Source organism: Brachyhypopomus gauderio, unplaced genomic scaffold (genome assembly GCF_052324685.1).
Source record: "Brachyhypopomus gauderio isolate BG-103 unplaced genomic scaffold, BGAUD_0.2 sc91, whole genome shotgun sequence".
Taxonomy (NCBI): domain Eukaryota; kingdom Metazoa; phylum Chordata; class Actinopteri; order Gymnotiformes; family Hypopomidae; genus Brachyhypopomus; species Brachyhypopomus gauderio.
The window spans coordinates 72,642-95,472 of NW_027506912.1; the positions used below are offsets into that span (position 1 = coordinate 72,642).

The window sequence follows — 22,831 nt, forward strand, 5'->3', positions numbered from 1 at the left end:
GTTAAGTGGTCTAAGTGTATTTGGTCACAGAACAATGAATAACATCAATATATTGCTATATAGGCTAATATCCCTTTGCTATTTTTGTGCTATCTTGAAATGTAAACATTTTCATTTGCAGTGAGGAGGATAATAAAAAATAAACATGTTATAATTACTTCACATCACAAACTGGCTATGAACATAAGTCAGTTTCTGCCGTCTTCAGTGCTGACACAAGGTCGCGTGCGCACTGGTTAGCATCTTTAGCTGTGGGTCTTGTTTTGCTATTTCACTGCATAATTTGTGGCAAACGTTCATCAGTCACAAGAGACTGCGTAGCCTTTATCAAATCTCATTCCATCTCAAACAGCGTGCTGCAGTCATTAGCGAAGCACCTATTCGCGTCCGTCTACCACATCTTCGCCAATAAATCATGCTTGCCTTCACTCCTAACCCCCTCACACCCCGAGAGTGAAGGAGCCGATGCCTGTTTGTTTGATGATAAACTTTTTGACGACTCCACCCCCACCAACCCCTCAGTTCTCCTCCTGTACATGCACGCTGACCTGCAGAGACAGATGATTGTAATTTAGCGTCGGCAGGGACGAGGCAGCTCGTCAGCGGCACGAGTCATTAATTCTTCCGCTCCTGAGGAAATTTAAATAATGGAATGTAAATGGAGAAACGTCCCACGTGGGCTCTTGCCGGCTGGCGCAGGAACGGTGCGAACGCAAGGTTTGGGCAGCTCTATCGACTTCAAAGGCCTCGTGAGAGATGTCTCGGTAAAACTGGAAAACACACGCGGCACTGAGGCATAATTAAGACTTTGAAATGAATCATATGATATCGTTCACCTGGAGAAAAGCAAAAAAACCAAAATTTTTCCTAAATGACAAAGCAAAAATGCTTAGTTAGCAGTGTAGTGCAGTTATACACATAGTAGCATAATGACTGAGAGACCTTAAAGATTAACTGGAGCCAAAAATATTCACGTTGGAGTGGTTGTGTGTGGAAAGGAAACTCTTGCATGAAGACAGCAGAGTGAACAAAATTGAGAAACAAACTGGGAATAAAGCTCCAAACCAAGAACCAGAGAGAAGACCTTCAACAGAGAGGTTCCTCAGCAGCTGAGATGATGGAGGTGTTGAGTCAGATGGCAGAGGTGATCTGGGATGGAGCCCTCTGGACCTCAACAGGCCCTTCTCACACCTCCACAAAGGAAGAGAAATGCCTCTTCTCACCAGGAAATGACCTTATGCAGGTAGAAATTGGTAATGCTATCCACCAGCAGGGGAAAAAGGTACAGAACAGAACAGTTTCTCAAGGTTCTGCAAAAGTGGTAAATAGACCAAAAAAGAGACCACCTAAAGACTATAAAGACAAAAACCATATAAAAACATTGGAGCTGGAGAAGTGAACCAGTTTTTGTAAGGAGGCATGGGAAGGATTTGTAGACTACTGTAGCTAATGATAATGTATGGGGGCTAAAGCTAATTCTGTAGCACTGCTGCCATGATTACACACTGATATTCTGCAGTAGTCACACTTGGCATCTGTGCTATTATCTATTAGCATCAATGTATCGGAAAGGCACACAATGACTATAACACAAACACAACATGCAGTATTAGAATGAGTGGAACTGACACTACTGATTGTACTAAGGCCATCTGTGCTGACATGGAATATTTAAATTTAACTACTGTTCTACAAAGAATATTGCCTGGCAGTTAGAAATCAGATCATAGTAGATTATATAATGGGGAAACTATGGGCAAAAAAGATGCTCCAGGATTAGCTGCAACTAAATGCCAGTGTATTTGTGTATGTCAGAGGGGTGTGTTGCCCGGCCTGAATGTCCTCACATGGGTTTTAAACAGCATCTTAATTAGCTTACATGATTGCGCTGCAAAAAAAGAGGAGATGATCGCTCCAGGAGGAATATGAAGGGCAAGAGAGCACAATTACTGCTAGTTACCCCCAGGACATGCTGCGAGGTGCATGCGAGGGGTCGTTTAGGCATTCATTTAGTTGTTGTTGAAATTACAGGTTCCACGTGCGAGTGGAGGAGAGGGAGGCTGGTGAAAACAGGCTTATTACCTGAGCACATTTCACACTCATTTCACACTTACCCAAGGAGGCAACTGACCAGCCTAAGGCACGCATGCACACGCAAAACCCATGTACAATTAGAGCACGCTAACGCTGACAAACGAGTTAGGATGTAGTCGCCTGATCACAGATCAGTTTGTAAGGGGCAAGTCATATTCGCTTGAAGAGAGACAAGGTGCCAGTCTTCCCCTTATCCACATAATGGTGTGTGTGTGTGTCGGCCAGTATCAGCAAACCATCATGTATTACATTCTGAATTTCTACAGTGAATAAAAAAAATCCTAGGTTCACAAGATCAGTGTATTTACTCAGTGACAACCTTTTGTCACACTATTAATTTTATCATATGTTATAATATACAATAATTTAATGATGTCGTTTGATGCTTTGACCAACTATGGGGCCGCTCTTCTTTATAGACCTAATTGCTAATGTCGTGACTAGTTGTTACACTAACGGGCTCCTCGCTGCTAAGTGGCACTAGCGTTAGACCAGCACCAACATTGTTGTTAACATTACTCACACTAGCATTATCATTACTTGTCTAGCATTAATGTTAGCTGTCATGTACGAGAAGACAATGGGAACATTACCCTCACCCTCCATTACCCTCACCACAGAAATCTGTATGTGTGTCATGCGTACATAGCTTGAGTAGCTACGTTCTAAAGCAGGGGTGGGGAACCTCCGGCCCGCGGGCCGTATACGGCCCCCCACTCAGCCATATATGACCCGTCAAGTATTTTCTATATTTTATTAAATATATATTTAGGATTTATGCAGTCACTTTTGATACTCTCCAACTCAATTAGCATATTTTCAACAAACCAATCAGCTGCAAGAACTATGATTGTAGGTTCATCCAATTAGATGCATCTTTCTGACATGAAGTAGGCTTGTCCGAGTTGGAAAAATGGCGAAGTAGAGGAAAGTTGATGATGAATGTCGTGCCTTTCAAGAAAAATGGACGACAGAATATTTTTTCGTTGAAGAGAAAGGAAAGCCAATATGCTTAATTTGTAGAGAAGCCCTCGCTGTTCTCAAGAAAAGCAATATTGAAAGACATCACACCACCAGACACGCAAGTTATACTACACTGCAAGGAGCAGTACGAGCAGAGAAAATAAAGGAGCTTAAAAATAATTTGCTTACACAGCAAGCGTCTTTTACACGACCCAAAAAGGAGCTGGACAGTGTGACTGAGGCGAGTTACGTGGTGAGTGAACTGATAGCAAAGAGGCTGAGGCCATATTCTGAAGGAGAGTTTGTGAAGGAATGTATGGTCGCTGCTGCTCAGGCGCTCGCTCCAGAAAAGCTGAAACTGTTCCAGAACGTCAGCCTTTCTCGTCGGACCGTGTCTGACCGTATTGGCGATATGGCACAGGATATTGAGAAATCTCTGAAAGATTCTGTCAAGGATTTTGAGTTCTGCTCATTGGCTTTAGACGAGACAAAAGACATAACGAACACGTTAGCAATTTTCGTACGTGGAAATATGGCGGATTTTAACACGAGAGGATTTGCTTTCGTTGGTGGGCATGCATGATACAACCAAAGGTGAGGACGTTTTTGAGAAGCTAATAATAGCAATGCAGTCCTATGGTTTATCTCTCAACACATTATGTGGAATGACAACTGATGGTGCACCAACTATGGTGGGGACACATAAAGGATTGGTGGCACTAATTAAAAAAGAGATGGCACGTGTTGATGTAGATACCAGCAGTTTATTTACATGTCACTGTATTATTCACCAAGAAAATCTGGGCTCACAGTCACTGTGTATGAAAGATGTAATGGCAACTGTTGTTTCCTGCGTTAACTTCATTAAAAGTAGAGGGCTAAATAATCAACAGTTCAAGGAATTTTTGAAAAGTCTGGAAACAGACTATGGAGATTTGGTTTACTACTGTGAGGTGCGATGGCTTAGCAGGGCTAACATGCTCAAGAGATTTTATGAACTCCGAGATGCTGTTAAAAGTGTCATGGAAACAAAAGGGAAATGTAATGAAAAACTCAATGATGTCAAGTGGATCTGTGATTTGACATCACAAGTTATTAGTCAGAGCTCAATGTTAAACTGCAAGGGCCTAATCAGCTCCTAGTCTCACTCCTTTCTCATGTGAAGTAATTTGAAGCCAAATTAAAGTTGTGGCAAGTGCAACTTGCAAGGGGCAATGTTGGGCATTTCCCCACAATCCTGTGCCAGAAAGGACAAAAGAATATGCAAATGAATATGCAAATGAATATGCAAATGAATGTACCTACTTGCTAGAAGCATTTGCTCAGAGATTTCAAGATGTGAAAGCAAAAGAACAAGATCTTAACATTTTTGCAACACCATTCAATGTAAATGTGTCTGATGTACCAGAATGCAGTACATTGAACTTCAGAATAACTGTCAGCAAAAGGCCAGGCACAGCACCATGGACCTGCTAGAATTATACAAACACAACACAAGTGCTTGTGAATTTCCAAATTTAAGGAAACATGCACTTAAAATGGCATCACTGTTCGGAACCACATACCGCTGTGAATAATTCTTCTCAAAGCTGTCACATGCAAAAAAACCGACTTCGTTCAAGATGAACAGATACCCACCTGGAGAATCAGTTACGTGTAGCCACAGCATCTTTGCCCCCAGATATTCCACAGCTGGTCAAGACCAAACATTCTCAGCCCTCACATTAAAACTGTGACAAGGTAAGGTATTTTTATACTACCATTACCATGTATTATGCCCGTTCTAGTTAGCTATATGTTATGTCATGGTAGTCTGTGGCCCGTGGCCTGATATAAAAATATTTATCTGGCCCCTAATGAAAAAATGTTCCTCACCCCTGTTCTAAAGGAATTGTGTGAACAAAGGATGTTTTTTTAAAAAACTCACTCCTCAATCACTGGCAAACATGTACACATGCTAGTTTATTGCCATAGCGATATACCTTCATTAATTGTTAGCGTATTATCATACTGTTATGTTATCCACTTATGTACAACGGTGGAAAACATTTTTTAATTATTATTATTCCTTTCTTTAGAAAGGATAATCTCGAGGCTTACAGACTCATTTACAAGAGAGACCTGTTTTTAAAAAAAAAAACAATATAAAAAGTTATACAAAATACATATACAAATCAGAATTTACATTTTACATGCAGTATCGTCAAGGAATAAACCTTCATTTAAAACAAGTGCAAGTGCCTATAAATGTATTTTCCAGATCTTTCAATATAACTTTAAACTCGCCACATAAAAACATTGAGGTTGAGTTGTTGAGTTATAGAAGTGATTAATTGAAGGTCAGAGTTTTGTTAGTCAGCCATTACTTTTTAAAGACTGTAGTCAATCAAACTGCATTAAAACATTAAACATTAAAACATGTATGCAGCTTCTACTAACAATTGTCCATGGCTTCAGTTTGCTCCACTTGTGACAATTTCAAAAAGCATTTCAGTATATATTGCTGTCTCAGGTCTACGGAAATGTAATGTTCCTTCCCTCAGGAGGAGCCGAGGGTTTGGGGGCCTGCTGGTAGCTACTTCCTCGCCCCATTGGAGAACTGGACCGCCCTTCAACATGGCATCTGGGATTCTCCCGAGGCGAAGGTGAGAGGAAGTGTGGGAGTAGTTTACATTTCCAGAACCGATGACTGATATGGAGAGGGCAGAACAAAGTAGAGAAAGCTTGTGAGAAGTGTCAGTACTGTACTTCAAGAGTAAAAATGTAGATGTGAATGAAATCATATCATTTGCTTTGGATAGGAGTGTCTTCTAAATTCTATAAGTATTAACTCCTTGAAGTATAAACTTCTGGTAGTTGTGTTTTATTCTTACCCACTCCCTCCAAACACTGTGAAAGTTTATGATGTTTCAGGTTTATAGGGTGACACTGAAGCAGAGAACAACGCTACATCCTGGTTACAGGTTAGTATCCCATATATCAGGTGATTTATTATTAGCTCATAGGGTAAAGTGTCTTCTAAAAGCTTAATTTAGGCGAGTTTGTTAACGAACAGTGATTCTTAATTCAGGCTGCTCCTACCCAAGGACGTTCACCTCCATGTCGTGACTGCCGTGGCGATCATGAGAACCGCCCGCATCATCGTCACGCATTAGTATTAACGAAGCCACGAAGCCCATCCCCACTCAGCCTTCGTCTGGGCGCAGGACGAGAGACGGGGGCCCTGGGGGGAGGGTATACACACACACACACACACACACATTAGTTTATATTAAAATGTTTAAGCAAGGTCTGACACTGATCATTCATATTCTGTGTCTCTTTTTGTCTCCTTTGATGCTCCCTCGTTTAGCCCCTCTGTGTCTGTCATTCTCTCTGTAGTGATGGAAAGTTTTGGCTGTCATGATGTATTAGTTCATCACCCGCTCACAGGCCAAACCTTCCACAATCTGCGATACCCCAACCAGACCTGAATCCACTGTTCCTGGGGACGGGGGGGTCGACCTTCGGTCCCTGGGCTTTACAAGGCCTGCATGACTGCGTGTGACCCTGCGACCCGTCGACCAAAGGACGTTGTCCTGGTGCCCGGGGCACGCCAGCTGGCCTGACTGGTTCCAGCAGAACAGATGCCGTGTTTCTCCAGTGGGGTTCCAGCATGCGTTAATAATCTGTTCAGTAGCTCAGTGGACTGCAGCGTGTTCAGGGTAATAATTCTGCATGAACCAGCCGACAGCTGCGCAGTTCATTAATAAACAGATGACAGATATGAGATTACAGCTATAAAGAAGTCCCAATGAAAACGTTCAACAAAACAACAAGATGTAGGACGGTTATGAAAATATGGTTTGTATCTTATAGCGTGCAGCTCGTTTAAACATGTAATATCTCAAGAGAGCATTCTTTAACATCATAATTTAGTGTTGTTTCTCAAACTCCAAACCTGATTCTGATGATGGGTTTCATATGATGATGGGTTTCACACTCAAGAACTTGACATAATTTTTTGAGCTTCTATATATGGATCCTCGGTGGCAAGCAAAGTTTCAACTTCTGTTGTTGTTTGGGGGGGGGGGGGGTAAACTATATGAGCCCATTCATCATACACTGAGTCTTCCTCCTACCCAGATTCCTGTTTGTTTGATGTCAAGGAGCCTGGCGCTCACCCCTTCCTGGATGTAGGTCACCACTTCGGTTTCGGCAGGGGAGCAAGCAGAGGAAAGAGATAAAGACACACCCACCTCACTTCCTGCTGACGAGAACAGTCACTACGATAATGAAACAAATGCAGGATATCAGACGTGGGCGGAGTAAAGGCCCTCTTAATCAGGTCCAAACCCATAGCGGCTAGGGTCTCCAGTTACCAGGTCATGCCAAGGGGAAGCATTCTCTAGAAGGTTCTAGAATGGCTGCTGATTATGATTCATGGTTGAAATATATGTCTGTTTCAAAATAAACTCATTACATTCAGCTCAGTTGCATTTTCAAAAAGCAAGAAGTTAGAAATGCTCTCCTCTTTGCTATCGTTATGACTGTATTACTCTTGCCGACAGGTCAGACGAGGGAACCGTTCAGTTCCAGCCACACTAACCTCATCCCACACGCAGAGCTAAATGTATTCCGTATTGTCCCTGACATTTAAACCAACTTTCATATGGTTTTCTCCCAGGCAGAAACACTGATCTCAGGGCTCAAGAGCCACACGTGTTCTACATTGACTCTAGATCGCTTAAATCAGGCCTGCACTTGAATATGTACAGACTGTAGGGGCTCTAACGAGGATAATTGCGATGCAGGCGTCTCCATCTCCGTATTCCACCTCGAGGAGAAGCCCCGTGGCAGCCGTTAAGGAGGCGCACTCGCGTTACTCGCTAACTTTTTTAGCGAGGAAACTGTCATCCATCCATCACTGTGCATTTCTGGAACGGTGGCACTACTCATATGGTTTGATCATAATTAAAATATCGAAATTCGTGCCCTTCGGTGCTCTGATGCAGATATGTTGTATTCATCTGCGTGAGCGCCATTATATCGCCTCACGTTAGGATCATTCACGTGAACACGTGAAGGCATCACTTATCACATTTGCTCTTCTTTTCTATCCATTGTCGATAATTACGGTGCCTTCATATGGGTTGTGACAGAAACACGAAGCTAGACTATTTATTGATCGGAAACAAGATGGATGTTTCCTGCCCGTGTGTTGTTATCGCTACTCCCCGTAGGTCATTTGATGACCTGCCGGTAACCACCACGTAATTCACGCGCTAAGATCCGCTGCCTCTGCGTTTATTCAGCGCGCGCCGTTATCTTGATCCGATTCAGTCAGGAGCTGCTGGTGTATCTCAATTTGCATTTCAAGCCTGGCCATTGAAAGGAAACCATAAACAGAGCAGTAACGGGAGATGATTTACATTTGCTGCCGGTTTATTTGCGATAGACCGCATTTCATTCAGTCGATTCCACTGCAGACATTTTATAAAGTAGTTTTCGAATTTGATTTGTTGGTGCAATTTATAACTGATTTGAGAAGCAATTGCACGTGACCTAGTTAAAGACTCATTATTGCCTAATTCTCTCATTTGTTTTAAGTGTCATTAGAGGAACAGCTCTCTCTCTCTCTCTCTCTCTCTCTCTCTCTGTGTGTGTGTGTGTGTGTGGTGTGTTAAAAGACATCTCAAAAATCAAACTTCTGATTTGTGATGTTCTCATATTTTGTCACTCACACTGCTAAACAAAATCTGTGGGGGTTCCATGAACACCAGGATCATGTCTGGAATGAAGTCACATGTAGAGCTGTGAGTGTTAATCCCACTAGGTTTAGCCTTCACATGTAGAGCTGCAAATGTTAATCCCACTATGTTTAGCCTTAACATGTAGAGCTGCAAATGTTAATCCCACTACGTTTAGCCTTCACATGTAGAGCTGTGAGCATTAATCCCACTATGTTTAGCCTTCACATGTAGAGCTGTGAGCATTAATCCCACTATGTTTAGCCTTCACATGTAGAGCTGCGAATGTTAATCCCACTAGGTTTAGCCTTCACATGTAGAGCTGTGAGCATTAATCCCACTAGGTTTAGCCTTCACATGTAGAGCTGCAAATGTTAATCCCACTATGGTTAGCTTTCACATGTAGAGCTATGAGCATTAATCCCACTATGTTTAGCCTTCACATGTAGAGCTGTGAGCATTAATCCCACTACGTTTAGCCTTCACATATAGAGCTGTGAGCATTAATCCCACTATGTTTAGCCTTCACATGTAGAGCTGCGAATGTTAATCCCACTAGGTTTAGCCTTCACATGTAGAGCTGTGAGCATTAATCCCACTAAGTTTAGTCTTCACATGTAGAGCTGTGAGCATTAATCCCACTATGTTTAGCCTTCACATGTAGCCTAGAGCTGCGAATGTTAATCCCACTAGGTTTAGCCTTCACATGTAGAGCGGTGAGCATTAATCCCACTAGGTTTGGCCTTCACATGTAGAGCTGTGAGCATTAATCCCACTAGGTTTAGTCTTCACATGTAGAGCTGCGAGCGTTAATCCCACTATGTTTAGCCTTCACATGTAGAGCTGCAAGTGTTAATACCACTAGGTTTAGCCTTCACATGTAGAGCTGTGAGCATTAATCCCACTAGGTTTAGCCTTCACATGTAGAGTTGTGAGCATTAATCCCACTATGTTTAGCCTTCACATGTAGAGCTGTGAGCATTAATCCCACTATGTTTAGCCTTCACATGTAGAGCTGCGTATGTTAATCCCACTAGGTTTAGCCTTCACATGTAGAGCTGTGAGCATTAATCCCACTAGGTTTAGTCTTCACATGTAGAGCTGCGAGCGTTAATCCCATTATGTTTAGCCTTCACATGTAGAGCTGCAAGTGTTAATACCACTAGGTTTAGCCTTCACATGTAGAGCTGCAAGTGTTAATACCACTAGGTTTAGCCTTCACATGTAGAGCTGCAAGTGTTAATCCCACTACGTTTAGCCTTCACATGTAGAGCTGTGAGTGTTAATCCCACTACGTTTAGCCTTCACATGTAGAGCTGTGAGTGTTAATCCCACTAGGTTTAGCCTTCACCATTCATACAAATGTGCATGAAAACATGCTGTCTGGAAGCATGGGCCAAAACCCCAAGATCTGTACAACAGGATCCCAAGAATGATCAAAGTTCTTCTGAGGCTAATGGTGGCCCTGCCACTTAATATTAACATATAATGTGTGAGACACTTGAATAAAGAAACACCAACAATAAGAGGACTGCATGGGTTTAATGTAAGAAAATTTGAGAAATTCAGAAGGTGTTCAGCAGTCATTCAGTAGACATGACATGACAATATGACTGATATGATATGCAACACATGTTTTGATATATGATAATAAATGATGACGTGATCTATGATATGACAAGTCACGACCAAACGCTTGTTGATATTTATTTGGTAACTAGTTTATCCAAAACTGGAGTCATGGAACAGGTGAGGGTCATGTAACCATTGGCTATACCTCACAATGAGAAGGTAACAGTGACAGGTAACAGGCAGAAATGGACAGGTGAACAGGTGTAGACGTTCCCCCCAGTTATTTACAGTCCTGTTGTAATTGCATTGTTCAATAATTATTGCACGGTCCCAACATTTACAACCATTAATTATTGCACATTATTACAATAACTACTGCAAGCTCACAATTATTGCAAATGCAATTATCAACCCATTATTACTGCACAGTTGTGTTTTGTGATGAGTCTGCATTCCTTCCTGTCCAAAATGCATTTATAGATGGCTTGAATAGATTAGTATTTTGTTCCCATTATTTTCATTCTTGTTTTTACTCTGAAGTAATCTGAGGCTTTAGCTGAAAAGACCCATAAGGAATCAAACTCTCTAACCCTCCTGATAAAATAGAAACATCAGTTTCTCACTAATCCCATACAGACTAAGCCTTCTTAAATAATATAACCTTTTCTGTAATCTGGAACACAAGACAAGCAACATATTGTCATGTGAATGAAGTATAGACACCAAGGTTTTTGTAGGTTAATGGGACTACTATACTATAGTGGACTATAGCACCTACTATACTATTGTGGACTATAGCACCTATACTATAGTCAGTGTTGGGTAAGTTACTTTAAAAAAGTAATTTGTTACAGTTACAAGTTACCTTGTTTAAAATGTAATTGTAGTGTAACTTTTCTGATTACTTTTGAAAAGTAATGTAACTAATTACTTTTGGATTACTTTTTGATTACTTTAAGGTTCAAATGAGTATTGACCCATGATCAACATTTAATTTTTGCGAACTGACAGTGTGAACGTTAAAAGAGTACTAAGCTGAGAGGGAATTGCTGACAGGCAATCACAGGAGGTCTACAAGAAGAGATGCCTGCACCAGGCATGTTAGATTCTCAGACTCCTGTCTTCGGGCCATACTCTTTTCTGCTCCTCCCCCAGGCTCTACCGTTTTCAGTTTACAGACTAACATAAGCAGGTTCAAAAACCACTTCTTTCCCACAGCGGTCACCTTATTGAACTCTTCCCAAAGACCATTCTTTCCTTCCCCTCTATCCATACCTTACCATCCATACAAAATCTGTACAGTGTTCCTCTTCAATTCACATCTGTATAGCCCTATCTACAGTGGTATAGGATAATCTGTATATTATCTGTATGATTCCATCTGTATTTATAACATTTATTTATACCATATATTTTTCTTTGCCCTGTGCATTGTACTGCCATAACTACATTACACACACATGCATTTCCCTAGGTAATGTATCTACTCTGCACATATCTATTAACCATCTTTACTTACACTAGCTGTAAATAACTGCATTTTATCTCTAAATACTGCATTCTATACAATCTGCACGTGTTGCACTTGATTGGAAACCAAACTGCAATTCACTACTTCATACAAATTTAATTTAAATGTATTGCTTGTCGAACGGTAGGTCTAAGATAGGTCCAATGATAGGCTACCAATTGGGTAGGCTAGGTTGTGTCATAGACATCGACAAATGTTTTTCCAACACCAAACAGTCATAAATACTCATTTGATACTGTCTGTCATTGTCTATAATAGTCATATATGATTTCAATGAATACCTGTTTAGGACTTTAAACAGTTAATTTGTTTAGCCTGTAAAACAAGCTAGCATGCTAAAGGACAAACACATTCAAATGAATGGTAGTAGCTAGCCCAGCAGGTAGCGAACTATGGAAACCACAGTGTTTGACGGTCAGCATGCCTTGCTGTAAAGCAAAATAAACCTCCAAACTCCGAAATTTACACAAAGGCTTGGCATAATCATAAATAGCTGCCGATGGTGGCACATGGTTCACATTTATTGACAACACATAGCGAAAACAAATGCTCCTTAAATTTCCAGTGCTTCATGGCGTCTGTCATTATTGCTGCTTGAGCTGAAACTGAACCGCGCGCCTGCTGCTCCAGCACAGAAACAAGCGGGAAACGGCGATATAGGGCGCAAAGCAATAAAAATATCATTAAATATTTCGCAAAGGTTTTTGTTTATTTTTTTTTATGTAACAAACTCAATTACATGTTTTCTCATTGTAACTGTAACGAATTACAGTTACACTTTTTTTGTAATTAAATTACATAACGTCGTTACATGTAATTCGTTACTCTCCAACACTGACTATAGTGGACTATAGCACCTACTATACTATTGTGGACTATAGCACCTACTATACTATAGTGGACTATAGCACCTACTATACTATAGTGGACTATAGCACCTACTATACTATTGTGGACTATAGCACCTATACTATAGTGGACTATAACACATACTATACTATAGTGGACTATAGCACCTACTATACTATAGTGGACTATAGCACCTACTATACTATTGTGGACTATAGCACCTATACTATAGTGGACTATAACACATACTATACTATAGTGGACTATAGCACCTACTATACTATAGTGGATTATATAACATCTACTATACTATAGTACCTACTATACTATAGTGGACTATAGCACCTACTATACTATAGTGGACTATAACACCTACTATACTATAGTGGACAATAGTACCTATACTATAGTGGACTATAACACATACTATACTATAGTGGACTATAGCACCTACTATACTATAGTGGACTATAGCACCTACTATACTATTGTGGACTATAGCACCTATACTATAGTGGACTATAACATATACTATACTATAGTGGACTATAGCACCTACTATACTATTGTGGACTATAGCACCTATACTATAGTGGACTATAACACATACTGTACTATAGTGGACTATAGCACCTACTATACTATAGTGGACTATAGCACCTACTATACTATAGTGGACTACAGCACCTCCTGCTTTGCAGTCAAACATCATTTCTTTCGTTTTACTCACATTTTGTAAGGCAATTATTTACACACCACTGGGCAAATATTTGTACTGCATACAGATATTCTGATGTACCAGAATCTCACTTAGTAAAAATAGTAGTTGAGCTCTGAGGTGAACACAGAGGGATGGCTATGTTGATACCTTTATGCTGAGAAAAGGTGCTGTTAACCTTCACGTGCAGGAAACAATAGTACCCATTTAATAATGAAAGGGTTAATGAAAGGGGTAATGGAAGGATAAATGAAAGGGTTAATGAAAGGTAATGAAAGGGGTAATGAAAGGATAAATGAAAGGATTAATGAAAGGGGTAATGGAAGGGTTTCTTCAGTTGCTTTAGCAATAAATGTGTAATGATATTAATAGCATCTGTATTCTGTCCCTGTCTAGAAGCAAACTAGAATGGATCTATCTGAGTTTACCTCTGATTTTAATGTAGATGTAATGTACTTCTTCTCTAAGCTTTTCATCACAGCAGAAGCTGCGGGTCTGTAATCATTATTACTGATTGCACACAGTTTTTAATGTGATCAGTATTTCAGTTCAGTGACTGTTGGAAAACCAGATACCAAGCTGGGGTGAACTTGCTAGAAAATCCATTAATAACAATATTACTGCACGCAATTAGTATTTTACCTTTTAAAGTAGGCACAGTTTTCATTTGAGCAATCAACTGGTGCAGAGAAACATTTTCTTTCCCTTTTTCACATTTTCCCTTGCTTGCTAAACAAGTCAGTTGCTTAACATTTATAGTGCTACATGTACTTTTACCTGTAAGAGAATCTAGGACAGAGACTTTAAGAAGGATAAGTCATAATGTTATTTTCCTTCAAAATTGAATATTATCTCAACATTGCCCAGAAGAGACTCATTCCACATTCTGGACTGTGTGGAAGGGAGTTGGCCTTATCATACAGAATACAGGTCCAAACTCAGAATATTATACAACATTTATCTTCTCTTTACATTGTGTGAAGGTTCTGGACTTTACCGTGCCAATATACCAAGCATGTGTATGAGATTCAGTATGCTGACATCAGATCCAGTAACTACCTTCATTACTAACAGTCATGTCTCACATTTAAAAGATGCTATCTCTCTCTCTTTGGTTTAAACTAACAACTTAACCAAATAACTGATTTACTAAAACTGTAACTGAACTTGGTCAGTAATTTGGGTAACACCATCTCTCTTGTTTTCACTTCAGCTTATCTTAACTATCAAGTAAACTATTTTCACCCAGAGGATCCTGTGTGAACTTTCCACTTTTAAAAGATAGTTTCTCACTGGAACTTTGGGGTTATCTTCTATATCACCATCATTGGAGAGCACTTCACCCATGTGTAGGGCATCTGCAGGTTCTTCCACTTCCATATCTCGGTCTTCTCCATCTCTGGCTCCTGACAGCTCTTCCTGTCTAGCTGTTCGGTTTTGGCCATTTCTCCTGGGTAATGCTCTTACTTCTTCTACTCTCAGCTGACATTCAGCTTAGCTACAGCTCCCTCTTCTCCACTGTGCTGTGACAGACTGCCAGTTGTCTTCATCCCATGAACATCTCTATTGACCGAGGTGAAGTTCTGCGGTTCCTCCTCTTACCTTCAGGACCTACAGGGAAATTACCCCCTCTGGAGGCTGGAAACTGCAATCATTGTGCTCAGGGGAATCTGGCTCGGACTATCGGTTTCAGGGCGTATGTCATACATAGACTACAGATGTGCACCATGTACCTTTCTGTCATCCAGAAACATTCCTCCAGACCCTACCTCACTAAACACTTTGATGAACAACATAAAGTGATAAATTAATTGAATCATTCAACATTCAAGGTATTCCTCAATTAACTTGTTTTTGATCATCATACATCCTTCATTTATTTTTTGTTTTCTTACTTTTTGAATAAAAACCCTTTTTGTATCACTACCCCTCTAATGCACAACATGGGTCAAAAATGAACCGCATTCATTTTCTGTTACTTCATGAGTGTTCCTATGGTATATATTTTAAATTAATGAATTAATCATTTTGTATTCTGAGTATGCAGTAAATATCTTGTTTTTGTGTAGCACAATTCTTAATTTTTATTTTCCTTTCTTACTTTATAAAGAAACACAGCTTTTGTATTTCTGCATCAAGTTTACACTCATGGGTCAGACACGACCCAAATGCATTTATCATTTCATAGCTCAGCACAGCTCCCATCACACAAGTATTGTTTTTTCAATTGGTCTAGCATTACTTTAGAAAATATTTGATGACTTTTGGGAAAGATAATTTTACATACTCTAATATTTGAGGAGTTTAGGTTACTTTGAAAGTGAGTATATTACTTCAGAAAGTTACAAGTAATTATTATTTACTAGCTAACTGTTGAACCTTGAGGAGGTCTGTGGTTCACTGGTACAACATGGTGGGTGTTTCTATCCTAAATGTCTACACCAACTTCACCTGCACAACACCCTGGTGATATGGGTGGTGTGAATTCATCTGCACAACACCCTGGTGATGTGGGTGGTGTGAATTCACCTGCACAACACCCTGGTAATATGGGTGGTGTGAATTCACCTGCACAACACCCTGGTGATGTGGGTGGTGTGAATTCACCTGCACAACACCCTGGTGATGTGGGTGGTGTGAATGCTGCATGGCGGCTATTCGTCAAGGAGCTGAACAAAGAGCTCGCCATGCCACATATGAAGAGACACATGGAGGGCTCACCCAAACTCCAACAGCATGTGCTTGAGGCAATGGGAAGATGTGGGTTACAAAAACAAACCCCAGCCACCACCCTTCCTCAAAAAGACATCCCCAAGGAGGGCCAACGACAGAGGAAGAGGTGCGCTCGCTGCCCTCTTCCAGAAGACAGAAAGAGGAAAAGGTGCACTCTCTTCCAAAGACAGAAAGGCCAGCCAGCCCAGGGGGGCATCAGATGCCCGAACCACCTCAACTGGATCCTCTCTACATGGAGGAGCAGCAACTCTCCCCGTCACCTTCTCTAAGGGAGAGTCCAGACACCCTGCAGAGGAAGTTCATTTCAGCCGCTTGTTTTCACCAACACTCAGCCCCTCAGGCTAGCAGTACTCTCACTAATGCATAGCCTATCAGGCTGTTTTGGGTACTCATCTGGCACAAACAAAACACCATATTTTGCTTCCAAAGCGTCTTGTTCTCATATAACATTTTACAAGCTTAATTTGCCCGGAGGGGATAACAGCTCTTTATTTACTCACTCTTGCTGCTCCCTGACCTGGTATCTCAACTCTGGACTTAATCAGCTCCAGTAATGTGTCTGTCCCCTGACCATTCAAAGATGAAACCTTCCTCTCGATACCTCTATGACCTGTGACCTGCAGCAATTCAAATAACTTTGATATTTGGCTCTTCTGCCAACCCAGCTTCTGTGGCAGCAAAGACAGGTACATTGTGCTCATTTCTTTGACCAAAGTTTGAAAGTCACTTCCACACAGCCTGGAACGGACTGGTCTACAGCTCTGCTAGTCAAAGTTCCAAGCCCCGAAATATCCTAGCTCCTTAGCTTAGCATGACGTTGTGATGTCTGTTTGCTACAGTAACTAGCGCTGCACTTCCCCTGCACCACTGCAGAGCTTATAATAATCATTATCTACAAAAAACGTTTTATCTTCCACTTTGATTCATGTTTTGCTGCTGTCTAATTTTGCTTAGGGGTTTAATCCTACGTGCATTATAAACCTTCTCGCTGAGTTTGAACAGCTTTTTTTGCCAAATGAAAATGACTCGCACTATGGTGTACATTTAAAACACTATCCTGCTGAAGTTGTGTCATTTTCACATCTCCGACTGTGCACTAATTATGAATGAACTATAATAAATTGCTTACCTGCTCCCCAGAGGTTCCTTAGGTTCCTGCTAGGAGTGCACATGGTTCTGTCTCTGGGAATAGACCATTCTATCTCACAGCGGGAGAGCACAATGAAAACACACAGGGAAGCTGAATTGTTTTGATGAGCATAATGCATTGCAATGATAATTATATATATATATATATATATATATATATATATATATATATATATATATATATATATATATATATATATATATATATATACAGTATATATATATATATATATACACACACACACACACAGGCTGCCAGGGGCATCATGGGAAAGGACTGTACTGTATGGCATAAATACACACACACAATCACACAATCTATATATAAGTTTAACGCATATAACAGAATTATAAGTGTTATATTTATAATAAAGTATATTGTATATATAAACTAGTATATATAATGAAATGTATTACCTTTATATATTTTTATATATTTATATATGGTTTAGATTTATTAAATAATCCTTGGCACTTTTAGGCTCACCTGAAGTAACAGTGGCAAACATGTCTATTACACTTGTGTCACGTTACAGTCCTGGTCACCTCCCTTTGAGCGTGTGTAGACGTAGTCTGCGTCTGGTTTGTCCATATGTTTAGTTCCTTGGTGTTGTTCAGTGTGTGTGTGTTCATCTCTCTCACCTGTGGATCGTCCCGTCATCACTTGGGTCTCGTTTAGTTCGTCTGTTTAATGTGCGTTTATGCAGTGTCCCGTGCTTGTCTTTGTCTGAGTTGTTCCCTGTCTGTTTGAATGTTTAGTGTGCGCTGTCTGTGCTATACGTTTAAGAATAAACGCTGTGTGTACAATTGCTCCCGCCTCTCTGTTACAACCGGCAATCCAGTATTATAGCAATACCATCAGCCATAGTAAACCACTATGTGCTGACATACCTACTGCCCATAAGTTCTATCAGTAATAATGTAGTGAATATAGTGAATCTGAAATGTCCACTGAGAATTAAGACAACACTGTGGAATGGCTGACACATGATTTTTGATTCCTCTTCCTCTTAAAAATAAAAAGTTTCACAACTGAAGATCTCGCCTGTGTTTCACTGCCATCACCTTCACTGGGCACCATGGCCACACTCACACTCATTATTACCCCAGACGAGGGCTGGATATGTGGGGGACGTGAGAGAAGTGTGATGGGTGTACGGGCTAGGATGTTTGGCCTGGTGGGTAGAAGCCACATTTGTCACCTGTATGAGGTCACGAGTGGCTGCGGTGACCTAGCCCTGCTGCGGATGATCCTGTCCTATACTGGTGAGACTGGTCCCACAGCGTCTGTGACATCGCTTAACAGATCAAATGGCATCGCTTTCTGATGAGGTTGAAGGGTTGTGACTGACGGCAAGCATTCCTTGAGAACCGAGACCCTATCCAGCGTCTTACTGCTGTCCCAGTTGTGCCCTAGAGGTGTGGATTGCTGGCTGCTCTGGGCAATCTTGGCAGAGATGTGTATTTATATTATCTGCTGTCTCCCTCTCTCTTTTCTGGAATGCACAACACATTGACAAATGTTTACTGCTCCAACATTTGAAACAGTGATTTCACTCCCTTCTCACTGGGGGTGGTGAGGTCTTTCATGGGGACTCTTCTCACTGGGGGTGGTGAGGTCTTTCATGGGGACTCTTCTCACTGGGGGTGGTGAGGTCTTTCATGGGGACTCTTCTCACTTGTGCTTTCAGTGGACCCATCTAGATAGGTGTGAAGTGTCCCTGTTCTCTGGTTGCCTCTCCTAACACATTGCAGTTTCCTGGATAGACCACTGCTTGGATTTTGGCTCATATTTGGTGCTTTAACTATGGCTGTTCTTGAGTTTCTGATACCGTTCCGATTCCAGACTGGCCGCTTCATTCACCTGTGCTATAAAGGCCTCATCTGACACAACTCAATCATTTAAGCCTCAAGGCGTTCATTCAAATTCTCATATGCCTGTGCCGTCGGCCCCCAAGAACCGTTAATGGTTCAGGTAGGGCTAGACTGTTCATCAGAGCCGTCTCCGTAGCTGTCACTAAAGGTTTTTTAGTGTTCGATTGCACAAAACAAGACATTTGGTGGTGATTTGTGGCACTCTTGTATTGCATTTGTCAACCTATGATAGAGATAAATGGGTCTGTGCTCTTTGAAGTGACTCTTCATAATCGTCCTGTCTGTATGTGTAAAATGTCATGCCACCTCAGTCTCACAGAACCTACAGCAGCTCAGTGTGATTATGTTTATGTGCATTATAATGGACAGTCATATAGGACAGTTAATGCTTTGGCCCTTTCTCCAGTTTGACCAATAATTTAGAAATCCATGCAAAATTGTATGTTGAGGTGTATTTTCTGAAGCTAAATTCATGTATGGCAAGACTGCAGATGACCTGGAGTGTTGGCTAGAGCCACAATATGACTCAACGAAACACATGCATATAAACACCATTACAGTTTATCTGTACAAATTACCCTTTATATGGGGTTAGAGATATTACTTGTATTATTGCTACATATATAAATATATAACAGTATTATCACACATTGCTGACTGTTTGCCAAAGTTAAACTAACAGTTTAACTAACAACTCATGTAGACAGACACATGGATCAAACAGTATATATTCTGATAATCTTTTTCCCATGTTCGCTAAACGTGTCAGACATTTATACTGTAAGTGAATGTAAGTGAATTTGGTATACAGTGAGAATTTAGCTTCACACGTGGCATGACTAGCCACGTTACTCACGTTTCCCTGTCCTGACTGGACCTCTGACTGGTGCAGCTCTAAGGTATTGTTCCTACCTTCCACTGGATACATACTGGTTTCAACTTTTGGATTGCTTTCCTTTGTCCACCACAGTCATGGTCCTGTGGTAGGGAGCTGGTCTTGTGACCGGAGGGTTGTGGGTTCGATTCCCAGACTTGAGGTTATGACTGAGGTGTCCTTGAGCAAAGCACCTAACCACAACTGCTCCCTGGGCTAGGGCTGGGCCGGGCTAGGGCTGCCCTCCGCTCTGGGCACGTGTGATCCACAGCCCCCTAGTAATCACTAGTGTGTGTGTGTGTGTGTTCTAACTGCACAGATAGGTAAAAAGTGGAGGAAAAATTTTCTATTGTGGTGAAAAAAAAAATCACAATTGACAAAATATAGCACATTTACATTAAAAAAATATATTTTTTTATTTTACATTCCTGTTTGTTCCCCAGGCGGGCCACAACTTCACCATAAGCATCCTCCCCCAACCTCAAGTCGCCCAGAGCTGGACCAAACCTACTCAGCGCACTGTGAATACGTTAGAGACTCGGCCACGATGCGAAACAGTGTGAAGCCTGGTCTCCTAGCCAAGCTCGTTAACTCCGAGATCATTTACACGCAGCGTGCACTCCGATAATGAGCCAGCAAAGCACCTTCAGTGCCACAGTCACAGGGTCGATGCAGCACCACACAGGAATGATATTCTCAGCAAGGAGCTATAACAACTCGCTCTAACAGTTGGGCACTGGGACAGTGTATTGGGCTGCAACAGCGTTCCAGGCACCATACATGAGCAGTGAGATAAAAGCATAAACAAGTAATGAGCCCTCTGCTGTCAGAGTCTGCTGCTAATGTGGAAAACGGGAGCCAATCATCTTGTAAGAAACTTTGTTTCTCTCTCTGGTCTTTGTCTGTAGGGTCGCGGAGGTTAGAAGAACCCAGCAAAATTGTCCAGCAGCCACAGACAGCACACATCTCTGCTCACAACACACATTTAACATCCCCAGCAGAATAATGTCATATCTTATAACAACCATTAAATGAAACTTAATGGAAGATATATACATCCCTTGTCATTAAAGGGCAAGATGGTTTTCACTGTAGTCCATTTCCCTTAACACGACTCATTATGCATTATGACCTCTAGACATAGACAATTTACTCGTGGTTGTAGATCTCAAATTTCTTACATTCTCTTCCCATTATTCACCAGGATATTGCAGAGTTCACCTTTGTGCTGATAGAGGATTCTATAGCCGTTGAGGTAATGTGTGACTGGATCTTTGCTCTGTAAACGGGATGATAATTCAGTGGCTGTATGGCTCATTTGAAAACACTGCTCCTTTAAAAAGGTTGGTTTAAGAAAGCCCAGGGGATTTTTTCAGGTCATTTAAGGACGCAAATGTATCATTCTCTTGATATACTTTAGGTTTTATGCAGTCCTGATTTTTTCAGGACAATGCAATTTCAAACAGAGAACTTGGCCATTTTAATAAAAACGTATTCAAATTCATGAGCAGAGCTTTCTGACACTCTGCGCTGGGGAATACTTTGACATCAATCTGCACATCTGTCAGATGGAATGCCACTGGAGATCCATTCCTTCAGTGGAACATCTCATTAACCAACAGTTCAGTTCTAGATCTGAATCAAGATCCATCTGACTGCAGAAAGTAAACCTATTAGGACAGCTTGGTCAAAAGCATTCATGTTACCCATGACTGAAGTGAATAGCCATCAACTCACATTATTGTAAGTGTATCATGCCAATTGGTGGCAAGGAGCTTGCACATTTTCACCCATCACATATCACCCTCATATCTCACCCATCACATCTCACTCATAATATTTTCACCCATCACATCTCACTCATCACATCTCACTCATCACATCTCACCCTTCACATCTCACTCATCACATCTCTCTCATCACATCTCACCCATCACATTTTCACTCATCACATCTCACTCATCACATCTCACCCATCACATCTCTCCCATCACATCTCACCCATCACATCTCTCCCATCACATCTCACCCATCACATCTCTCTCATCACATCTCACCCATCACATCTCACTCATCACATCTCACCCATCACATCTCACCCATCACATTTTCACCCATCACATCTCACCCATCACATCTCACTCATCACATCTCACTCCTCACATCTCACCCATCACATCTCACTCATCACATCTCACCCATCACATCTCTCTCATCACATCTCACCCATCACATCTCACCCATCACATCTCACCCTCACATCTCACCCATCACATCTCACTCATCACATCTCACCCATCACATCTCACTCATCACATCTCACCCATCACATCTCACTCATCACATCTCACCCTCACATCTCACCCATCACATCTCACCCTCACATCTCACCCATCACATCTCTCTCATCACATCTCTCCCATCACATCTCACCCATCACATCTCACCCATCACATCTCACTCATCACATCTCTCTCATCACATCTCACTCATCACATCTCACTCATCACATCTCACCCATCACATCTCACTCATCACATCTCTCTCATCACATCTCACTCATCACATCTCACCCATCACATCTCACCCATCACATCTCACCCATCACATCTCTCTCATCACATCTCTCTCATCACATCTCACCCATCACATCTCACCCATCACATCTCACCCATCACATCTCACCCATCACATCTCTCTCATCACATCTCACCCATCACATCTCTCTCATCACATCTCACTCA

General features: G+C 41.3%; 1 long non-coding RNA gene across 1 annotated transcript; it reads right to left on the minus strand.

The window, feature by feature from the left end:
* Positions 1–5,160: 5,160 nt before the first annotated feature.
* Positions 5,161–17,429, minus strand: LOC143494142 (uncharacterized). Its single transcript, XR_013125555.1, has 3 exons — positions 17,319–17,429; positions 6,139–6,280; positions 5,161–5,746 (listed from the first exon to the last, which is right to left on the minus strand). It is a non-coding gene; the product is annotated as an uncharacterized LOC143494142 (long non-coding RNA).
* Between the last annotated feature and the right edge of the window lie 5,402 nt (positions 17,430–22,831).